Source organism: Nicotiana tabacum, chromosome 22, assembly GCF_000715075.1.
Source record: "Nicotiana tabacum cultivar K326 chromosome 22, ASM71507v2, whole genome shotgun sequence".
NCBI classification, from domain to species: Eukaryota; Viridiplantae; Streptophyta; class Magnoliopsida; order Solanales; family Solanaceae; genus Nicotiana; species Nicotiana tabacum.
Genome location: NC_134101.1, coordinates 3,511,429 through 3,532,138, shown reverse-complemented (window position 1 = coordinate 3,532,138; position 20,710 = coordinate 3,511,429). Strand labels below are relative to the sequence as shown.

The window sequence follows — 20,710 nt, the reverse complement described above, 5'->3', positions numbered from 1 at the left end:
ACCATGGCATACTGCTTCCAATATTTTTTCATTAATCAAACTCAATTGCTCTAGTCGGGTTTTGACCCACTCATCATCATTAATTTCAGCTTCAACAACGATCCAGAGGGATGGAATCTCAACTTCCGCAGGTATAACTGCCTCAGTTCCATGAACCAGCAAATAGGGAGTCGCGCCTACTGAAGTGCGAACAGTAGTGCGATAACCCAGTAAAGCAAAAGGTAACTTTTTATACCATTGCCTGGAACCTTGCACCATCTTACGAAGTATCTTCTTTACGTTCTTGTTAGCAGCCTTAACAACTCCGTTTGCCTTAGGACAATACGGAGTGGAGTTTCGATGTATAATCTTGAACTGTTGGCATACCTCTTTCATCAAATGACTATTGAGGTTAACAACATTGTCTGTGATGATTACCTTGGGAACTCCGAACCGAAAAATGATATTTGCATGAACAAAATCTACCACCGCCTTCTTGGTCACGGACTTGAAAGTTACAGCTTCCACCCACTTGGTAAAGTAATCAATGGCCACCAGAATAAACCTATGCCCGTTTGACGCTGCCGGCTAAATTAGTCCAATGACATCCATGCCCCAAGCAACGAAGGGCCAAGGTGCAGACATTGTGTGCAATTCGGATGGTGGGGAATGAATCAAATCACCGTGCACCTGGCATTGATGACATTTGCAAATAAAGCTGATGCAATCTCGTTCCATGGTGAGCCAATAATAAACTGCTCGAAGGATCTTCTTTGCCAAGACATACCTACTCATATGCGGCCCGCAAACTCCGTAATGCACTTCGGCCATGATAGTCGAAGCTTGTTTAGCATCTATGCACCTTATTAATCCTAGATCTGGAGTCTTCTTGTACAAGATTCCCCCACTTAAGAAAAATCCACTAGCCAGATGTCGAATAGTTCTCTTTTGATCACCTGTGGCATGTACCAGATATACCCCTAACTTTATGTATTCCTTGACATCGTGGAACCAAGGTTCACCATCAATTTTCTCTTCAACCACATTACAATAAGCATGCTGATCACGGACTTGGATATGCAGTGGGTCGACGTAAGTCTTATCCGGATGGTGTAACATTGACGCCAGAGTAGCCAAGGCGTCGGCGATCTCATTATGAATCCTGGGAATATGCCTGAATTCTACTGACCTGAATCGTTGACAAAGATCATGCATACATTGTCGATACGGTATGAGCTTCAAATCCCGAGTCTCCCATTCTCCCTGAATCTGGTGAACCAACAAATTTGAATTTGCCAAAACTAATATTTCTTGAACTCCCATGTCTATAGCTAGCCTCAAACCCAGAATGCATGCCTCATATTTAGCCATGTTATTGGTGCAATAAAATAGAAGCTGAGCTGTTACGGGGTAGTGATGCCTTGTTTCAGAAATGAGTACAGCCCCTATTCCGACACCTTTCATGTTAGCAGCTCCATCAAAGAAAAGTTTCCAACCGGGCTTTTCCTCATGGTGAAACTCGTCAACATATATTACCTCTTCATCAGGAAATAAGTCTTCAATGATTCATACTCTTCATCCACCGGATTCTCGGCCAAGTGGTCGGCCAAGGCTTGGGCTTTCATCGCGGTCCGGGTCACATAGATGATGTCAAATTCTGTTAGTAAAATCTGCCACTTTGCAAGTCTTCCTGTGGGCATAGGCTTCTGAAAGATATACTTTAGAGGATCCATGCGAGAAATGAGGTAAGTAGTGTAGGACGATAGATAATGCTTCAACTTCTGTGCTACCCAAGTCAGGGCGCAACACGTCCTTTCAAGAAGGGTATACTTAACGTCATAAGGAGTGAACTTTTTGCTGAGATAATAAATGGCTTGCTCTTTCTTTCCTGTGATGTCGTGTTGACCCAATACACAACCAAAAGAATTATCCAGGACTGTCATATAGAGAATCAAAGGTCTCCCAGGCTCTGGCGGGACCAGCACATGTGGGTTTGACAGGTACCTCTTGATCTTATCAAATTCTTCCTGACACTCATCAGTCCACTTAACCGCAGCATTCTTCTTCAACAACCTAAAAATAAGCTCACAAGTTGCTGTGAGTTGAGCAATAAACCTGTTGATGTAGTTTAACCTCCCGAGCAGGCTTATCACCTCAGTTTTATTCTTTGGCGGTGGTAATTCTTGGATGGCCTTGATCTTTGACTGGTCCAACTCAATACCGCGTCGACTGACTATGAATCCCAACAGTTTCCCGGACGGGACACCAAATGCATATTTTGCCGGATTGAGCTTGAGGTTGTACTTGCGGAGCCTTTGGAAAAACTTTCTCAAATCCCCAACATGGTCGGACTGCTTCTTTGACTTTATGATCACATCATCTACATAAACCTCAATTTCCTTGTGTATCATGTCATGAAATATGGTAGTCATTGCCCTCATGTAAGTTGCCCCAGCATTCTTTAAACCGAATGGCATTACCCGGTAGCAATAAGTCCCCCATGGCGTGGTGAATGCTGTTTTTTCTGCTTCTTCTTCATCCATCAGGATCTGGTGATATCCCGCATAGCAATCCACAAAAGACCCGATCTCGTGCTTGGCACAATTGTCAATCAGAATGTGGATGTTCGGTAATGAAAAGTTATCCTTTGGACTTGCTTTGTTGAGATCACGATAATCAACACATATCCTGGTCTTACCATCCTTCTTTGGTACTGGCACAACATTAGCTAACCAAGTGGGATATCGAGTGACCCGAATGACCTTTGCGTCAAGCTGCTTTGTGATTTCTTCTTTGATCTTCACACTCATATCAGTCTTGAACTTCCTTAACTTTTGCTTGACCGGAGGGAATGCCGGATCAGTTGGCAATTTATGAACTACCAGATCAGTGCTCAAACCCGGCATGTCTTCATACGACCATGCAAAAACATCTTTATATTCAAACAGTGCTTTTATTATTTCTTCCTTGATTTGCGGTTCCAGATGCACACTTATCTTGGTTTCCCTGATATTATCTTGATCTCCTAAATTGATTGCTTCAGTTTCATTCAGATTAGGCTTGGGTTTTTCTTCAAAGTGATTTAGTTCTCTACTGATTTTCTGAAATGCTGCTTCTCCATCATATTCTGTTTCATCATCATACTCTACTTCTTGGATTGTTATTTTAGAATTAAATTGGCTTTTAAGATTTTGCTGAAAATTCCTCATGCATATCATGTCATTGAAACCAACATAAAAAGAACCGTACAGAAAAAAGAAACAAAAAAAAAAATGAAACGCTATTAGGAATAATGAAAAACGGAAAATTGTATTTCATTGAAAAATAAAAGGATAGAAGGGTTTGTACATCAAAACAAGCAAAAATAAAAATCTGGATTACAACCTTGGAATAACCCAGATGACAGAAAGGAAAACAAAGAAAACTACCAAAACTCCTTCCGGAAGGGGAGAGGAGTAGCTTTCCAATTGCTAAGCTTCACATTTGGCCTCCATAGGAAGTTCATCATCTGAGAAAGTGATCCTATTTGCTTCTAAAATCTTGTTAGCAATCTTTTCTAAGTGGTTCACCGTGATCTTATCAGGAACATGGGCTGCATTCAAAATCTTCATCAGGGCTTTGCGGTGTTCATATGAATATATCAGCAAAGACAAAAGAGAGATCTGAGCTGGTGTTTTCCTTAACTGCTCTACAATGGAATTGTCTTGCATTTTCATCTTTTTCAGGAACTCTTCAGCCTCTTCTTCGGTGACCGACTTCTTTACTGGGATGTGGCCATCCTTGAATGGCTTGGCTTTCCTCATTTCCTCTGGGGTAAAACATCTCCCAGAACGAGTCAGCCCTCCAGTTTCATTGAATTCTTCCTCTACTTCTTTCCCTTTATATGTCACTATCACCTGTTTGTAATTCCAGGGGACGACCTTTGTGTCAATCATTGGTAACTGGGTCACTGGCTTAATAATAACTGGGGTAATACGAGCCCCTTCCACGATTATGACAGGCTTGCCCGGGACCCCTGGCACGATCACTTTTTACTTTTCCTGGTTCGCTTCAACATCAATCGGAGGCCCTTTCACAACCAATACAGATGGCTTCACGTTGCGCGTGCTTAGCTTTTCCGACACCCCTTCAACTATCAAGGGCATTTCTTTTGCAGAATCTGGATCTTTAACTGGATTACTTTCTCTAGCTTGGATCATCATGGCAGACTTGGAAGAATTCTTGGGCTCCCCATTCTTATGAACTATCTCAATCATATGTGTCTCTGAATTGGCCGGCAAAGGTTTTTGATTGATGTTTGGCGCCTCCGGGCTCTGGACCATAATTTGATTTGTATCAATGAGCTCTTGGATCGCCCTCTTCAAATGCCAACACTTCTCTGTGTCGTTCCCTGGGGCATTAGAACAATATGCACATCTGAGGGAACACTCAAGATTTCTTGGAGATGGATTTGGTATCTTTGACTCAATCGGCCTCAACACGTCCAACTGCCTCAATCTCTGAAACAAACTGGTATAGGACTCTCCAAGAGGGTTGGAGGTTTCTTTCCATTACTGCCTCTCTTTTCTATAATCCGACCTTGGTCGAAATCTTGGACCAGTAGGGTTTCGGTATGGTTGTGGGGGTAGATAAGGATTTTGTGGATTTGGAGCACGCCATTACGGGTAAGGAGGGGGTTGCGTATATGACTGTGCGTGGTGAACATGATATTGGGGTGGTCTGACTGAATATTGAGGATCTTGTGGTGGGAGATAATGTTGGGGTGGATTATATGGAGCTTGGGTGTAGGCTTGAGGTTGGGGTCGAGGTTGGGTGAACTGGTGAGGCAAACCCGCTGGGCCACGCCATGACCTAGAGATAAACATAGCGACATCATATTTCTTCTTTTTGCCTAACAGGCTTCTGGTGCCACTTTGAATTGCCTCTGTGGTTGCTTTTATGGTGGAGTAGCTCATGATCTTGCTTGACTTGAACCCTTCTTCCACCATTCCTCCCATCTTTACCACATCGTTGAAGGACTTACCTATGGCTGAGATCAAATGGCCAAAGTAAGTAGGCTCTGGGGCTTGAAGAAAGTACTCGACCATCTCATCTTCTTCCATTGGAGGATTGACTCATGCAACTTGTTCTCTCCATCTGAAGCCATATTCCCTAAAGCTCTCACTCGGCTTCTTCTCTACCTTGGTCAAATATAGGCGATTCGGGACAATGTCTATATTGTACTGAAAGTACCGAGCAAAGGCCTGGGCCAAGTCATCCCATGTGTACCACCTGCTAGTGTCTTGGTGGGTGTACCATTCCAAATCCGCCCCACTCAGACTCTGACTAAAATATGCCATTAATAATTCGTCTTTCCCACTGGCTCCTCTCATCTTACTGCAAAAACCTCTCAAATGGGCCACGAGATCTACATGCCCATCGTACAGGTCAAACTTGGGCATCTTGAACCCAGCGGGAAGTTGGACATCAGGGAATAAGCATAAATCCTTGTAAGCCACACTTACTTGGTTTCCTATCCCTTGCATGTTTTTCAAAGATTGCTCTAAACTCTTCACATTCCTGAATATTGCATCCTGCTCCACGTTCCGGGATGGTTTCTCAGTTTCAACAGGAGGTTCAAAGTGAGGGGTGAAGGGATAAGGATCCGTGACTTTGAAAGTTGGTTCTGAAGTATAATATTGGGTATCTGGAGCTTGGAACGCAGGTTCACTAGAAGATCGGTGGAGGGTAGCTCGCGGAGGAGGTACGAAAATATGAGCAGATATCAGGGTAGGGTATGCAGTTGTTTTGGCTGGTAGAGCATGAAAAGTTTGGGACGAGGCACCGGGGTAGTGGTGGTAAGGGGTAAAGCCCGGTGCATGCTCAGAGGAAAGATCAACGGTAATGGGATCCTGGGCTTGTGACAGTGGTGGGATGAAAGCGGTATTTTCTGTGTAGTTAGCGGGGAATGAAGGTGGAGGATGCCCCCTGATCCAGGCTTGATACATTTCTGCCATTTGGTGCTTCAAACTGTGGACCTCTTCTTTCAGTCCAGATTCGGATTCTACCATCTCCCTTGGTGGGTCAACAACTCCCGTGTCTGTTTCTTTGCTGGTCATGACTTCCTTGCGCTTTGATCTGGTGTTATAGGGGTGACTTGCCAGGATACCAACAAACTAACCACCTAAACAGAACCTGTCTTAATATGCACACACAATAACTTAGTCAGTTTTGAAGCATTTAACAGATAGGGAATCACATATTGGGGATGCAATGCACCTGAGTAGTTAAACGTTTCTAAATGCTTTGTGACGGCTTGTGTGTTTCATCCCGGCTTTTCCAAATTTCAAATCCTGATTTTTTTCCTCTCCTTTTGCTGTTTTTCACTTTTTAATTCTCATTCTCTTTCTTCCTTCTGCTTGGCCCTTCTTTTCTTTCTTTTCTCTTTTTTTTCTCCTTTTCTTTTTATTTTAAGACTATGATCGAATCCTATGGGGATTGCCTACGCATCATGACGTCGCATGAATCAGATCATTACGTAGTTCAAGGATATAAATGCGAAATGAAAGAAAAGGAAATTTTTTGGGTTTTTTAATATTTCATTAATAAAAGACATCTTTTTAGATTTTCTATTACAAGGACTTAAAAGTAGTGATGACTACAAAAGAAAATCTACAGACTCAAAATAAAGAAATAAACAACCTTGACAAAGACGAACAAAACTCGAGAAAAAGTAAAATACAGACTCAAAGACTGAAAAATCAAAAATACATAAGAATCTCCACTGGTACTCCGGGGGCCTGTGGGACATCAGCCGGTCTCCGTACGGGCCTACAGGCAATATCTTCTTGAAGATGGTCTAGGTCAACCATCACCTGGCGAACGAATGTCATCACAGAAGCAAAAATATATAGACCTGGTCATGTCTTCGCATTCATGGTATTTTATTACAACATAATCAACTATCTCTTTAATCCTCATTCTGATGACGCCCTTTTCTTGAAGTAGACGTCCAATCTGCTGGGCCCGAGCTTCTAACACTTGTGTATCTGTGTTGTTTTGGTCTTGTAACTGCTGCATGCTTTATTGTAGTTGGTAAATCAATGCGTAGCAATTCTCTCTTTCTGCCTTGAAATCCTTTGTTTGCTTGACCATTTCATTTTCCAGGGCAACCAACTTTTTCTGTAAAATTGCTACTTCTTTGTCATATTCTGCTTCAACTGGTGGGCTAATCTAGCATGTTCTTCCGCACTTTTGACCAACTTTGCTTGAGCATTTAACAAGTCTCTTTCGGCATTTGTCAAGTCAAAACCATAATCATGCACTTTCCGCCTTAGGTTGGTTATAATTTTCTCATCTCTCTCACTTCTTACCGGTGTCTCGGCGGCTATTTTTATTTTCTGGATTTGGTCTCGAAGGGCTTCATTTTCCCTAGTCAACTTCTTATTTTTCCCTTCATCTTCAGCTGCCTACAAACTACGATCAAATTTGATTTTTTCAACTTGCTCTTCTAGTTTGCTTATAGTAGTCCGATATTCCTTTTCTTTAGCTAACCAAACCCACTGCTCATGCGATGCATCGACAAATTCTTGGATATGATGTCTTTTAGTCGGCCGTTCCGATTCACCATTCGTCGCGCCTCTTTTTCCATACCAGGTAACATAACTAGGTAAGACCTCGCCCCTAGACAAATCACGTACTCGGGTGTTTGCCCCCAAATACTAGCATTCACTCCAAATTTGGCGAACCACTTCTTCAGGAAATTGGGCATCAGAGCGAATTTCGACCACATAAGTGCTAAGATCTTCATCTATAGGAACTATCTAGCTTCTACCAAGTTGTCTCAAAACCCGGTACGAAGCATATAGTTGGATGCTTCAGAGACCCATTAGCAAGAAGTAGGGACCAGTGGCGGGCATATAAACAATCTCATCAACGGGAAGCCAACCCAATGTCCACTCTATCTGATCCGCAGTTGTAGATCGAAGGAGGGTAATCCAATCTTTGACCCCTTACGGCATTTCGAATCCTGTTACTCGTGTACCAAACTCTTCAATGCAGTTTTTCCCCGTAGACCCATAGTTCATGTATCGAGGACGGTGACAAAGGTGCTCAATCATCCACATTTGCAACAGCAGATTGCATCTCTCGAAAAACCTGACTCCGGCCTTACAGAATGTGAGGGTTCGGAATATATCTGATACGATCATGGGCGCGAGGGTACTTTTGGCCTGAGTAGTCAGAACGTGGATAACCCTAGCTATCCATAAATCAATATGGCCGTCTTCCCTTGGAAACACCAAAAGGCCTAAAAACGCCACCATGAAGGCAAAACATCTATGGGTCTCCCATTTTGATCGGTTTCCTTTACTGCAGAGTCTATTTTCCGGGTCTTCGAATCCCCTTAAATGCCCGTATCGCTGGTATAGAAAATGAAAAGTGGAAATTCCACCTGCTAGACTTCCAGTCTTGATTTGTCTGCTTATTTTTAGTAAGTCCAGAAACTTGTGGGGAGTAACAGTCCTTGGAGATACCAGGTACTTGTGTCTTAATCCGTCCGTGCTCCCAGTATAACCCGCCATTTCTTCCAAAGTAGGCGTAAGCTCAAAATCTGAGAAGTGCAAAACATTATGAGCGGGGTCCTAGAATGCCACTAATGCCTCTATCAGGTCCCTTCTGGGTTGAATTTTCAATAGTCCAATGAGCGCCCCCAGGTATTGGTTGACCATGTCTCGTCCTTGTTTTCCCAAATCCTCCCACCACATGTGGAGTGCTCGTGGAATCTGATCCATAACCTTCACAGGTAAATTCTGAACAGTGCTCATTCTGCACATTTTTAAATTAGGGCGACCAGATTAAAACATGTGAATTTTGTTTAAAACTAACCATGAAAAGATTATTTTTGCAAAATCCAACAGAAAACAAATCACGGCTACTTTTGCAAATATGGCCCTTCAGCACTTCGGAAGAGAAGATTTTAGGGTTGTGTTTGCTAAGTGGCCAAATGTTTTTTTTAAAAAACCATGAGTGGCTATTCTTGCAAAAACAGCCTTCCGGCGTCCCGTCGGGACATTTCTGACTATTTGGACAAAAGGCGGCATCACCTAACTTTATTTAAGACACAACAACGACATTTTCATACTTTTTGGTTATTTTTTGCAAAAGCGGGGCTAGACCCGATGAAGGTTGCCTACGTATCTCACATCCGGTGAGAATCAAACCCGTGTAGTTCGGTAAGTTTTGACGCAACAGAAAAATATAACTTATTTTCAAATGACTTTCTTTTTTTATTAAAAAATATTTCGGCAAAGTTTCGGGATATTTTGAATAACAGGGTTTCAGAACCGGGTGATTTTCTCTTCCACCTCACTCTTGTTTTTCTCGATTTTCTTTCCCTATTCTAGAAGCCGGTCGACATGCAAGCCGAAATAAATAAATGCACAAGTAGCACGTAAAAATGCATCAGGATGGTCTTTTAAATTGGGTGCACCTGTCCTAAACGGACCCAACCCCTATGTTGAGTCCCTAAAGTCAAATGCACGTGATGCAAACAAACGTACCTAGTAGGATCCCGCATGAGGTTATGTCATTCTAAGTTTAAATCCTGGGTGTATTGTTCTAGACCTGGCTAGCCGGGGGGGGCAACGTACCGGTAACCAAAAGGCCATCCGACTTTGTAACTGATCCGATTCTCGTTCTAAATTAGGGTATGACACTAACAGAAAAGAAGTCACGCCAACGTGAACTTCCCAGAAGATTTAGAAAACTTAGAGAGAAGAAGGGTTTCGTAACAGTTCATATACAGTTCAAGCAATATCAAAGCGGTAAAAAGCGGTATTTAGCACATTAGGCTCAAACACGTAAAAAAAAATAGATAATAAATAAAAGCCAACTATAACAGTCATTCTAAGCTCGAATTCTGAACCCTGAACTAGAGATTCTGGGTTCGGGTCCCCAGCAGAGTCGCCAGAGTTGTCACACCTCCTTTTTTTTCGAGGGATAGGGGATAGGGGAGTTTTTCCAATTAAAATGACATTAATCGAAATGAGATTATTTATTTGATTCAGAGTCGCCACTTGGAATAATTTATGGTGTCCGAAGTCACCGGTTTATTTTAAATCCCAAATTGAGAAAATTGACTCTATTTTATGATCCGCGAATACAGAAGACCAAGTAAGGAATTCTGTTAACCCGGAAGAAGGTTTGAGGAACTCCCGAGTTCCGTAATTTTAGCACGGTCGCTTAACAATTAATACTTGGCCTAATTATCTGATTTAATACATGTTTAAAATCTATTATGCATTTTTAATTTTTTAGCCGCTTTTAATATTTATGAAATTATTTTTGAACAAGTCGCGATGTCGCACACTCGTTTGTTTTTGTACACATTGCGAATCACGCCACGTGAAACGCACCCGCGATTTACGACATATTTATTTTTATTACTATTTGAAGTTGTGGTCGAGTCACGTGAAACGCACACTCGAATTGGGGATTATGTATCATGACTATGCCACGGGAACCGTACCCATAGTCACGATGATTTTATTAATCGCGCCTAAAGCAAACTACGATGTTTATGAGTTTAAATATTTTTCTAAGGTTTAAGATTACATGGAGGTCCGGAATTATGGAGTGATTTGTGGACAAAGTCTGCAATTAGCTAAACGGAATTCGAGCTATTGACGAGTTAACACTTCCAGTCATTAAATTCGTTTATGGGTTGAATACGTTTGGGATTACTCAATTTCAAGAGAAAGTAGTCAATTAATGATGAAAGGGAGATCTAAAATGAGGGACGATAGTATTGGACTTCATATTCTTTCAACTTGGGCCCAGAAACAGGCCCTAAATATTATTGTAAATAAAAGAATTCCTCCAATCCACCCTCAAATCCATTATTGATATCATTACATTGTAAATAAAAGGTACGAGCAGTTTGTTTCCTTACAAATAAGGGGAAAAGACTACTGAAGTTTCTTCCTCATACTTTCCCTTGGTGTTAGTGATTTCATTATATGTTAATAAACCACTTTTAACAAATTGAGAGAAAATGGACTTTATCCGACTTAAAGAAACAAAACAGTGATTACTTACCTATGCTACTTCCCAAATCTTAGCATAATAGAGTCACTGACTAAACGAATAAATCAACAAAGTTTGTATATTTAACATACACCTATATTCACGCTATGTGTGTATCTTTGGATCATAGAAATAAGCATATCAAATTCCAGAACAACGATTTACTAAGCATTTAACGTTGGATGAGAATCCAGCATAAAGACTAAGACCATAACATATTTATACACTACATGAAAACTTATGTACCAAGTTCAAGTCTAGATCTACTAATAACAGACACAATATGATACTGGTTAGCAAGAAAAAGAATTAAACATCTTGACGAAATACAAGAAATAACAGCTGAAAATGACTGATTCCATTAATTTCAAAGCACACATATCTTCATATCCGATTTGTAGCCCAAGGTTCAAAAGGAGTGTACCTGGACAGTAAAGCAACAAAATAGAAAATAAATATCTGAAATTGGAATGAAGCAACAGCAATCAGAAGAACAGCAGCAGAAAATAGCTTCAAATCTCAGTCCAAAATCAACTTTGAGGAAGACAAAACTTGTATAAAGATGTAGCAGAAATCACAAGCAACTTTGAAAACTCTTTCTATGATTTTGATTTCTGGTATTTTCAAACATAAAACCTAAACTTTCTAGCTACTTTCTCTTTTTTCTGTCTGAGCCCGTGTGCCTTTTTTTTTAGAGTGAATGTGCAAACAATTTTCCTTCCGTAAATGAGAGGAGGAGTCCCTTTATAGAATGTGAGCATGTGCTATATGTGAGGGAGAGGAGGTGTGGGAATATTCTGTCAGCTTTCCCTAAAAATCAGGGAATTGGTATCTTTTGCAACTGAAATGGACAGCTGTCCAATTCCAGAAATTCCTTCAAACTCCTATCCTAAACTACTCTCCAAGACTTTGTATTTTACACTTAGTAACCAAACTAGGTATGGGCCTCCCAGCCAGTAAGCCCAACCAAACGAAAAAAAAATAATCAAAACTTAACCAAACAGGCCCAAACGTCTTCAATCAGAAGAAACAAATAATTCAAAAGTAAAACAGAGAATAATCTGAAATGAGGTGATGGATTTTTCTCGATTAATTAGTAAACAAGCAACATTAAACTCAAAATCACCTAGCCAAAATAATTAATCTTAAATAGCTAAAACTAATTAACACATAAACTAACAATTAAATTCGATTAACAGCAATAACCTAATAGATATGAAAATCATTGACTAACTAGTTAAAATTAGTTCAATTAACCTAGAATTTACGCAATTAACCTATTAAATTCAACTAACTTTAAACAAACTAAAAATTAATTCAAATAAAGAAATAAGAAAAAGAAAAGGAGAATCAATAGAAAAGAGAGGAAGGGTACTAATTTTGGCCGGAATGAATCGACGAATCGAAGCGGCTCGATGCACGATGAAAGCGACGAAGTTGGCCGGTCAATGGTGACTTGGCCGGAATCCGGCGACTCTCGGAATGAATCAAAACTAACGTTAATCAATTATTCTTAACAAGAACAATTGCTTAACGCAAGTCTCGAGTTAAATCGAGCCTTGAACACACAAAAATCAGATTAAGAGCGGCTTAGGTTTTTTTTTTTGGTTGAAATATCAGATTTGAAATTAACAAAAGTGGGTGGGGAGGGGGAGGGGGGAGGGTAGGGGAAAATAATGGTAGGATGGGGATTATAGGGTGTTGGGGATTATGTGGTGTGAAATTGGAGGTGGGCCGCCGCCGTGAGGCGATTTCCGGCGGGCGGCGGCCGGTGGTGATAGGCGGAGGGTGAGAGAGGTGAAAGTGGGGGGTTAGTTCTGAGGGGTTGGGGGTCTTTAGGACAGTTTTAAAGGGGTGTGTGAGGAGTTCTAGGCTGTCCGATTAAGTAAGATGAATGGTTGAGATTAAAAAGGGGTAATGGGTCGGGTTGATGGGTTTGGTCGGCGGGTCATGGGTTCAGGGGTGTGTAGGTGTTGGGTTGGGCGGATTTGGGCCCAGAAATCGTTAAGGCCTAAATTTGGGACCAAACAATTTTATTTTATTTTTTAAATTTTAAATCCTAATAAAATTAATTAAAAATCTAAATTAAGTCCTAAATCAATCTAATTTGTAGAAATAAACTTAGTTATCTATTTTACCATTTAAATAATTAATTAATTTAAACTAATGAAAGAAAAATTACTACTTTGCAATTAAAAGCTAAAATGTAAAAATGAACCATATTTTTTGTGATTTTTGTTTAATAATGCAATTAAATACTAAATGCAATTAAATCTAAGATGCTATGCAAGGAATACTTTAAATATTTTTGGTATTGTTTTGTAATTTTAAATATTAAAATGCAACTAAATGCAAACAAAAATTAACCAGAAAGTCCTAAAATTCAATAAAATTAAAATAATTAGAAAAATCTATTTTTGTAAATTTTATAGGAGTATTTTCAGTCGGGCAAAAATTACGTGCTCACAGTGGTGCTATGATATCTCGGGCTGGGGAGTATACATGCGATACAAAAAAATATATATCTGGAATATTTCTAAAATTATTATATATTTAAAATTCCGACCGATTTCGGTCGGTATTTTGAAAATTAAATTAATTTTTTTTAGTTAATACCGACCGATTTCGATCGGTAAATGTAGTTTGACTGTCAGTCAACACATTGAAATTTTTGACGGATTTCGGTCAAAACACCTTAGCGACCATTATTTTTCCGACTAATTAAAATCGGTCGCTTTTTCTCAATTTCCTACCGATTTCGGTCGGTTTTCCTGGACGAAATTAGCCAATTTTTAGTAGTGTAAAGCTTTGGAAAGGGGGAAAAATGTAACGGGAAGGCTCTAACAGGCGCAGAAAAAAATTGTAATGGGAAGGATACTAGCCAACCTTGACTCATTTCTCATCGAATTGAATTGTATAAAAGCTCAAGACTAGAGGTCATCGTGTTCAGAGACGAATATATGATCTAGAGTCAACATGTTGAGAATATTCGATGTGATTTATCTTACTATTTGTGCATAGTTTTATTTTCTTTCCACATAAATATACTTGATTCGAAATAACAAATCGTCTTATCTTGTCTGGGCTTCTCCATACATGAACTACAATGGGCATTTGGACACTTAACGCCACCTTACGGAATAGTGCATGAAACTAAAAGAGCATGTTTTTTTTTAATTATTATCTATAATAGAGATAATATTTATTTGTAAAAAAACTAGATACTATTACAAACTTTGACCTTCCTAGTTCCTAGGGATAAGTTTCCTAATTTGGTGTTGTTCATAAGAATATAATACCAAAAGAGGGCGGTAAATCATAATACAAAAGCAAATAAAAACATTTGCTCCGATGCTTAGCTAGCTCCAAGATTGATTTTCATTTGCTTTTCCTCTTATTTGTAGTGTATATATTGCTTTAAATCCAAGGTCTATCAATTCATGGTACGTTGAAGCATTCAACTATTATTGGCACAATTCATATTGATGGGGTTACCCCCAAACTTATCAGAAGCTCTATAACATATATCATTGAAACCCCCACCCCCAACCAGTCAAGCCTCTGTGAAGATATCATCTATATCTTTTATATTATTTCAAAGAATATTTCAATGAGTTTAAGTTATATATGTTAATAATATAGAAAATTTCTATACTAGCAGGTCACTTTACTTGTTGCTGCGATAATTTTTCTTATTACCACGATTGCAATTTACACATTTTAAAGAGGCTTACCTGTACTACTAAACATATCTTTTGGGTTGACCTGATAATGTAAAATTATCTTTATGCTGACGATGTATATATATAACTTAAATTCTATTTCTATTATGAACATCAATATATAGGTTTCGTTAACATTAATTGAAAACAACAAAGGACTGGGCTCGAGGGTAGCGCCGTGATCTCATTTGATCGAGCTGCACTTTCGAGTTGTTCCAAAAGACAGCTATTCCTCCAGAGTTTCCAATAGCAGGTGGTTGCAGCATGTTTGAATAATAGCTATAGTCATTCATTATAAAACTATGATCCTCCAAATTAACCAGTCTCCAAAAGTGCTACCATAACTGGTTTGTAATTATTATGCATTGATATAAATTTCCTTCAAAACTCAGGACTATTGGCTCCCGGGCAATTCCAAATTACAAAATTCATACTTATACTTGTGTTGGTCGAGCTTCTCTTCCAATGTCAGCTTGGAGCTCAGTTGCTCCGACATAATCCCTACATTATTATTCCCTGCTTGAGTTGATGTTGCAACATTTTTCTCAGTTGGTATCATTACTACCGCGTATTTATAACGAAGATCACGGATTCGAATGTTCAGCGAGCATATCCAGAGAGTTGGTGGACAACCTAGAACAAATTTCTTTTCTCTTAGGCAACTTAAGTTTCGAAACTCCAGTGTTCTTTTCCATAAGGCTGACTTCCTCCTCTTCCTCCTTGATTTTATTCTGTGAATCATATACTTTTGATACTCAATAATAATAACATAGGTTGTGCTATGAGCAATACAATGGTTATAAAAATAACATAGGTTGTGCCGAGCCTATAGATCAAAGAAGAGTTGATGTAGTATTGCACAGGCAACGTAACAGTGGCATGCAACTGCGCATCACATTAAATTGCTTAAGTACGTACATGTAGCTCATTGCATTCGTTGTTCATAGGATACACTACCAAGGAAAGGAATATTTTGGAAAATTAACTTAAATATTTATATAGGAGGTTTGTGAATGTATAATATGGTAAGTAATTGTACTACTATATCAAGGTAAGTAACTATTCTAAAATGGGTATTTATAACGCAGAAATACAAAACACTAGCTAAATAACGTAAGTTTGAGCGCTCCCTAATTTAGATAATTATCTTTTACACCTAACAAGTTAAGTAACTATACTACAATTAAAGATAGAACATATTACAATATCTTATGCACTAGTACGTTCAATGAATCTAGACTTATATATCTGAATCTAAATAGATTCTGTCCTTTTCCCCCCTTCAAATTCCAATGTCCGGTTCTTCACCGCACCCTTCGGTGATAACATATTACTATATGTTAACACCACGATATTAATTTATCATGGTTAAGTAATAAATTAATGTGAGAGTACGTATTAGTTAATAATGATTAAGTGGTAAAAAGTGTACCAAATACGTATTTCATATATTTACTAGTTGGATGTAAAATCTGAGTATGAATAAAATAACTTCCATAAGGGTAGTAATATACTTAAAGCACTAGGTGCAAAATCTACCTTTTTGTTTTCGATATTTATGCATAGACATAGGCAATCCAAAAAGAGACATAACAAGATAACATTTTCAATGACTATAACTTGACAAACTGTAAAATAACATGATCTCATATACCACAATATTGTTCAAATGCTATATAGCACAATTCATGACCTAGTATAGTCCTTCAGAATTGAAAACCTCTTTTCTGCTTTCTAAACAAAACAAAATATTCATTATACATGACCCCAAGTGCAAAGCTTATCACCAAAAATTGACAGCCAGACACCTAGATTGGTATATAGTTTCTAGGACGATTCAATTATCAGACTTCATCTGCAAAATACTCGATCTATTAATGCTGCACCTTTTTGTTTGATAACTTCGATTGCTTCACTAATTCTTCATCAAAATGCATCTGAATTGCACGGCATTCTTCTTTGCAGAATGCAAGAGACCTGTGTTATCAATATAGTGCGTGAAAATTAATTACAAAATTAAAGCTCATAAAAATTCAGGTAAGATTTATATTTTAGCTCGAATCCTATATGTGTGTGAGAAAAATATGAACAAATAAAATAAGATTTATATTTCAAAGCACACGTATAGTACAACATTATGGGACTACCAGAAATCAGTAATGTTAGATTGAAAAACTAAATCAGAAGTAGACTCATGACAGATTGAGAAAATAAAATATATGCTCACTCAATACCACTTTACGTGGCACTATTACTGTTTGGAGAGTGAAAAATATACATTTTTCTTGAACGTAATTTTTTAAAAATTACTTTGAATTATTAACTAATATGAGTTATAACACTATTTATGTAATTTCTAAGTTTTATTTGGAAAAAACTGGAAGATTTTATGTCAGAATTCACTGTTTCGAAAGGAGTACATACTAGTCAAGCTGCAGAAGTACAAAAGATGTTCGAAAATACCGAAGCATGTTAGAAACGCTGATAAAAATTACTCCTGATCAGTCTAATCAACTCGAATGATATTAAAAAAATTCACAAAAAAACATATAGATAGACTAGGTAGGAGAATGCCAGTACAAGAACTGCAGATAGAAGTACAAAAAAATGTAAGATTTATATTTGAAAAGCGCACACACTCAATATTTAAATTCTGGATCTGCCGCTGCGCAGAGCGGGCAATATTCAGGCAAGTTGGTAGTCAATCCAATCACATATAAGAAAATTGAAAAACCAATCACATATAAGAAAATTCACAAAGAACACACGCACACACTATATATATATATATATAGATAGAGAGATTTGAATACCTGTACATGAAGATGCTTTTATCTGACTGAATACTCGACTTGCAAAAGAAGCACTCCTTGAGAAAATTGCCAAGACTCTGCTGACACAGGCTTCATACCAACACCAACAAATGGCTTAACAGGAGAAGAAACAACAAAAGATGGCTTGAAAAACTTGTTTGGATTTTGAGTAGATGAATTTCTAGAGTAACTGGGATGGTCGAAGCTATCAGAGCGGCTAACTCGAGATCGTTTGAATGACATTATAGTTTAGGGTTTTTAGAAAAGGAAAAAAACAAAAACAAAAACCAGCTAGGGTTTAAAGGGAGAAAGAATCGGGTCTGTAAAAGGAAGAATTTAATGGGGAATGTGAAGAACTAGTGTTGGAAGTGAGAACACAGGCAAAAAAACGGCGAGTATTTATAGGGTATTGTTTGCCTTGTCTTCCTCTTCTATAAGGAATAATTTTTTAAGACCATTAGTTACTAACTAAATTCAATTTTGGTCATTGTGAATCTGATTAAGCAATATAATATAATCTTCATTGTATTTTCTTTGACTTTCAATTAACTTTTATATTCAATTTTGGATTTTAATGAATTCTTATTAATTTAACGTTCGCAACTGGACTCTTCTTTGACTAGAAGAAATCCACCAGGTTAAAATCCGCTTATTCTTTGAGATGACTGTCACACCTCCTTTTTTCCCGAAGGGGAATAATGGAGTTTTTTCAATTAAAGTGACGTTAATCTAAATGGGATTATTTATTTATCAGAGTCGCCACTTGGAATAGTTGTTATAGTGTCCCAAGTCACCGGTTTATTTTAAATCCCAAATCGAGGAAATTGACTCTATTTTATGGTCCGCGAACACAGAAGAATTCTGTTAACCCAGAAGAAGGTGTGAGACACTCCCGAGTTCCGTGGTTTTAGCACGGTCGCTTAACAATTAATACTTGGCCTAATTATCTGATTTATTACATATTTAAAGCCTATTGTGCATTTTTACTTTTTAACCGTTTTTAATTATTTATGAAATTATTTCTGGAATAAGTCACGATGTCGTACACTTGTCGTTTTGGCACACGTCGCAAACCGCGCCACATGAAATGCACCCGCGATTTACGACATGCTTATTTTTATTATTATTGTTTGAAGTTGAGGTCGAGTCACGTGAAACGCACACTCGAATTGGGGATTACGTATCATGACTATACCATGGGAACCGTACCCATAGTCACGATGATTTATTAATCGCGCCTAAAGCAAACTACGATGTTCGAGTTATTTATCATATATTAATTTGAGATTATTGTAAGGCCATGGATTATGAAAGTTGTAGAAAAGAAGCAAATTAGTTGATGGAATAAACATGCTAGCATGTTCCTTCTCGTTATTAACCGAACCCAAAATCCAACTTCAATTTTTCTTAAAAAAATCAACCTACGGCTTAAAAATGCTCTTATTAAGAGTCGAATTAACATAAGAAAGGTAAAAAAAAAAAATAACAGAAATTATCCAAAGCTCGAATCATTTAATTTTGAGTTCTCTGCCACGAACAATTTGTCTCAAGAAACCAAAACCTCTCTTTTGCTTTTAAATCCAAACATTGTCATGGCTTAACCAAACAGATCGTAATCAATGAAAATCCAAACATTTGCAGCCACATTTTCATAAACTAATTAATTCATGTATGCTCCCAAATAACGCATCAACAGAAACTTTAACATAAATAAACTAAATTAAGAAAGTTCTAGACAAACAACAGAATAATCACACGGCATTCATAATCATCGGAGATTAATAGAGAGGAAACTTATCAGAGAAAGAAATTGACCTCAAAGAGTGACAGCTTTTCGATTACAGTAGCCGTATATGAGTGGAAACCCGGATTGAAAAACCCCGACGGAAACAGAAACTCGAACTTAAGACCGGAATCGCACTGGTAATCCCGAACGAAAAACCTGCCGGCGACCTCGACTTCGAGCACAGAGCTTCAATGTAAGATTTCGGAGATAAAAATGGTGGCCTCCATTACTCGTCCGTTTCCCCTCTACTGTATCTACGTGTGTGTGGGGCTGAGTGTTGTTGGGTTGAGAGAATGAGAGGGTGGTGGCAGAAGCTTTTGGAATTTTTTCCTCTTTTTGAGGAAGATAGAGATACAGAAGGGAATGGGATTTTTGGGAGTGGGCAGCCGTTAGAATAACGAAGACCTCTGTTAGGTTTTGTGAAAATATGGGTTTTATATGGTTTGGGAAAAGAACCTTGGCCATTGGATGAAAGTAGATCGATGACTATGATTAAGGAGGGATTTTATGGGTGAGAAAAGGTTTGGGCTAAAAGAGATTGGGAAGAATGGGCCTTTGTCTTGCTAAGCCACTAAAATTCGAAATGAGCTCCCAATTGGCCCGAACTTAATTCTTTCTTATTGAACAAAAATAAAAATAAAAATAAAAATACTATCAAAATATACTAATTAATAAGAATAAACTATTAAAGTGATCTATATATTAAAATAAAAATATTTTTGGTATTTTTTAAGTGTTATAAATATTATAAAATACTAATAAGCTAATATATATTTATATATATATATATATATATATATATATATAAATAAGAAAAGAAACATTATAAAACCATTTTTGTGTTTTTAAAACTTATGTTTTAAAATTAAAACTAAAAGCTGACTGAAATCCTATTAAAATGGAAATAAATAAATATTTTTAAAATACCACTTTTGCGCAGGTCAAAAATTACGTGCTTACAACTGCTCCTCTTTGCTTGAAAACTCGAAGAGTTTTTGAGTAATGAATTAAGCAACGTAATTGATTTATGACCCAACGCTTATTCAAAACGAAACAAAGACGGACAAAAGATTGTGACCGAGCCCTGGTATCTGAGCTGCCTACATATCCTTGGCTATAAAGGAATCAGACCACGTGTAGTTCATAAGTGATGGAGTGTGTGGAGAGGATGAGAAAGTCGAGTGAGATACCGTTCCGTCGAGGTTCCGGTTCGCGGTCCCTCATTTTTTCAGGTGGGCATCCTGTTGACTTGAATTTGAAAAAAACTGGAAGTTGACCCTATTCTTCAAGCGGGCTCCTGATGCCTCTCTAACTTGAACTTGAAATAAATTCCCTCATTCTCCAGG

The 20,710-nt window shown here is 38.1% G+C and overlaps 1 long non-coding RNA gene across 1 annotated transcript; it reads right to left on the bottom strand.

Moving 5' to 3' along the window:
- Positions 1-16,376: 16,376 nt before the first annotated feature.
- Positions 16,377-20,105, bottom strand: LOC142176501 (uncharacterized). The gene is made up of 2 exons (XR_012705152.1): positions 19,394-20,105; positions 16,377-16,742 (listed from the first exon to the last, which is right to left on the bottom strand). It is a non-coding gene; the product is annotated as an uncharacterized LOC142176501 (long non-coding RNA).
- Positions 20,106-20,710: the final 605 nt, after the last annotated feature.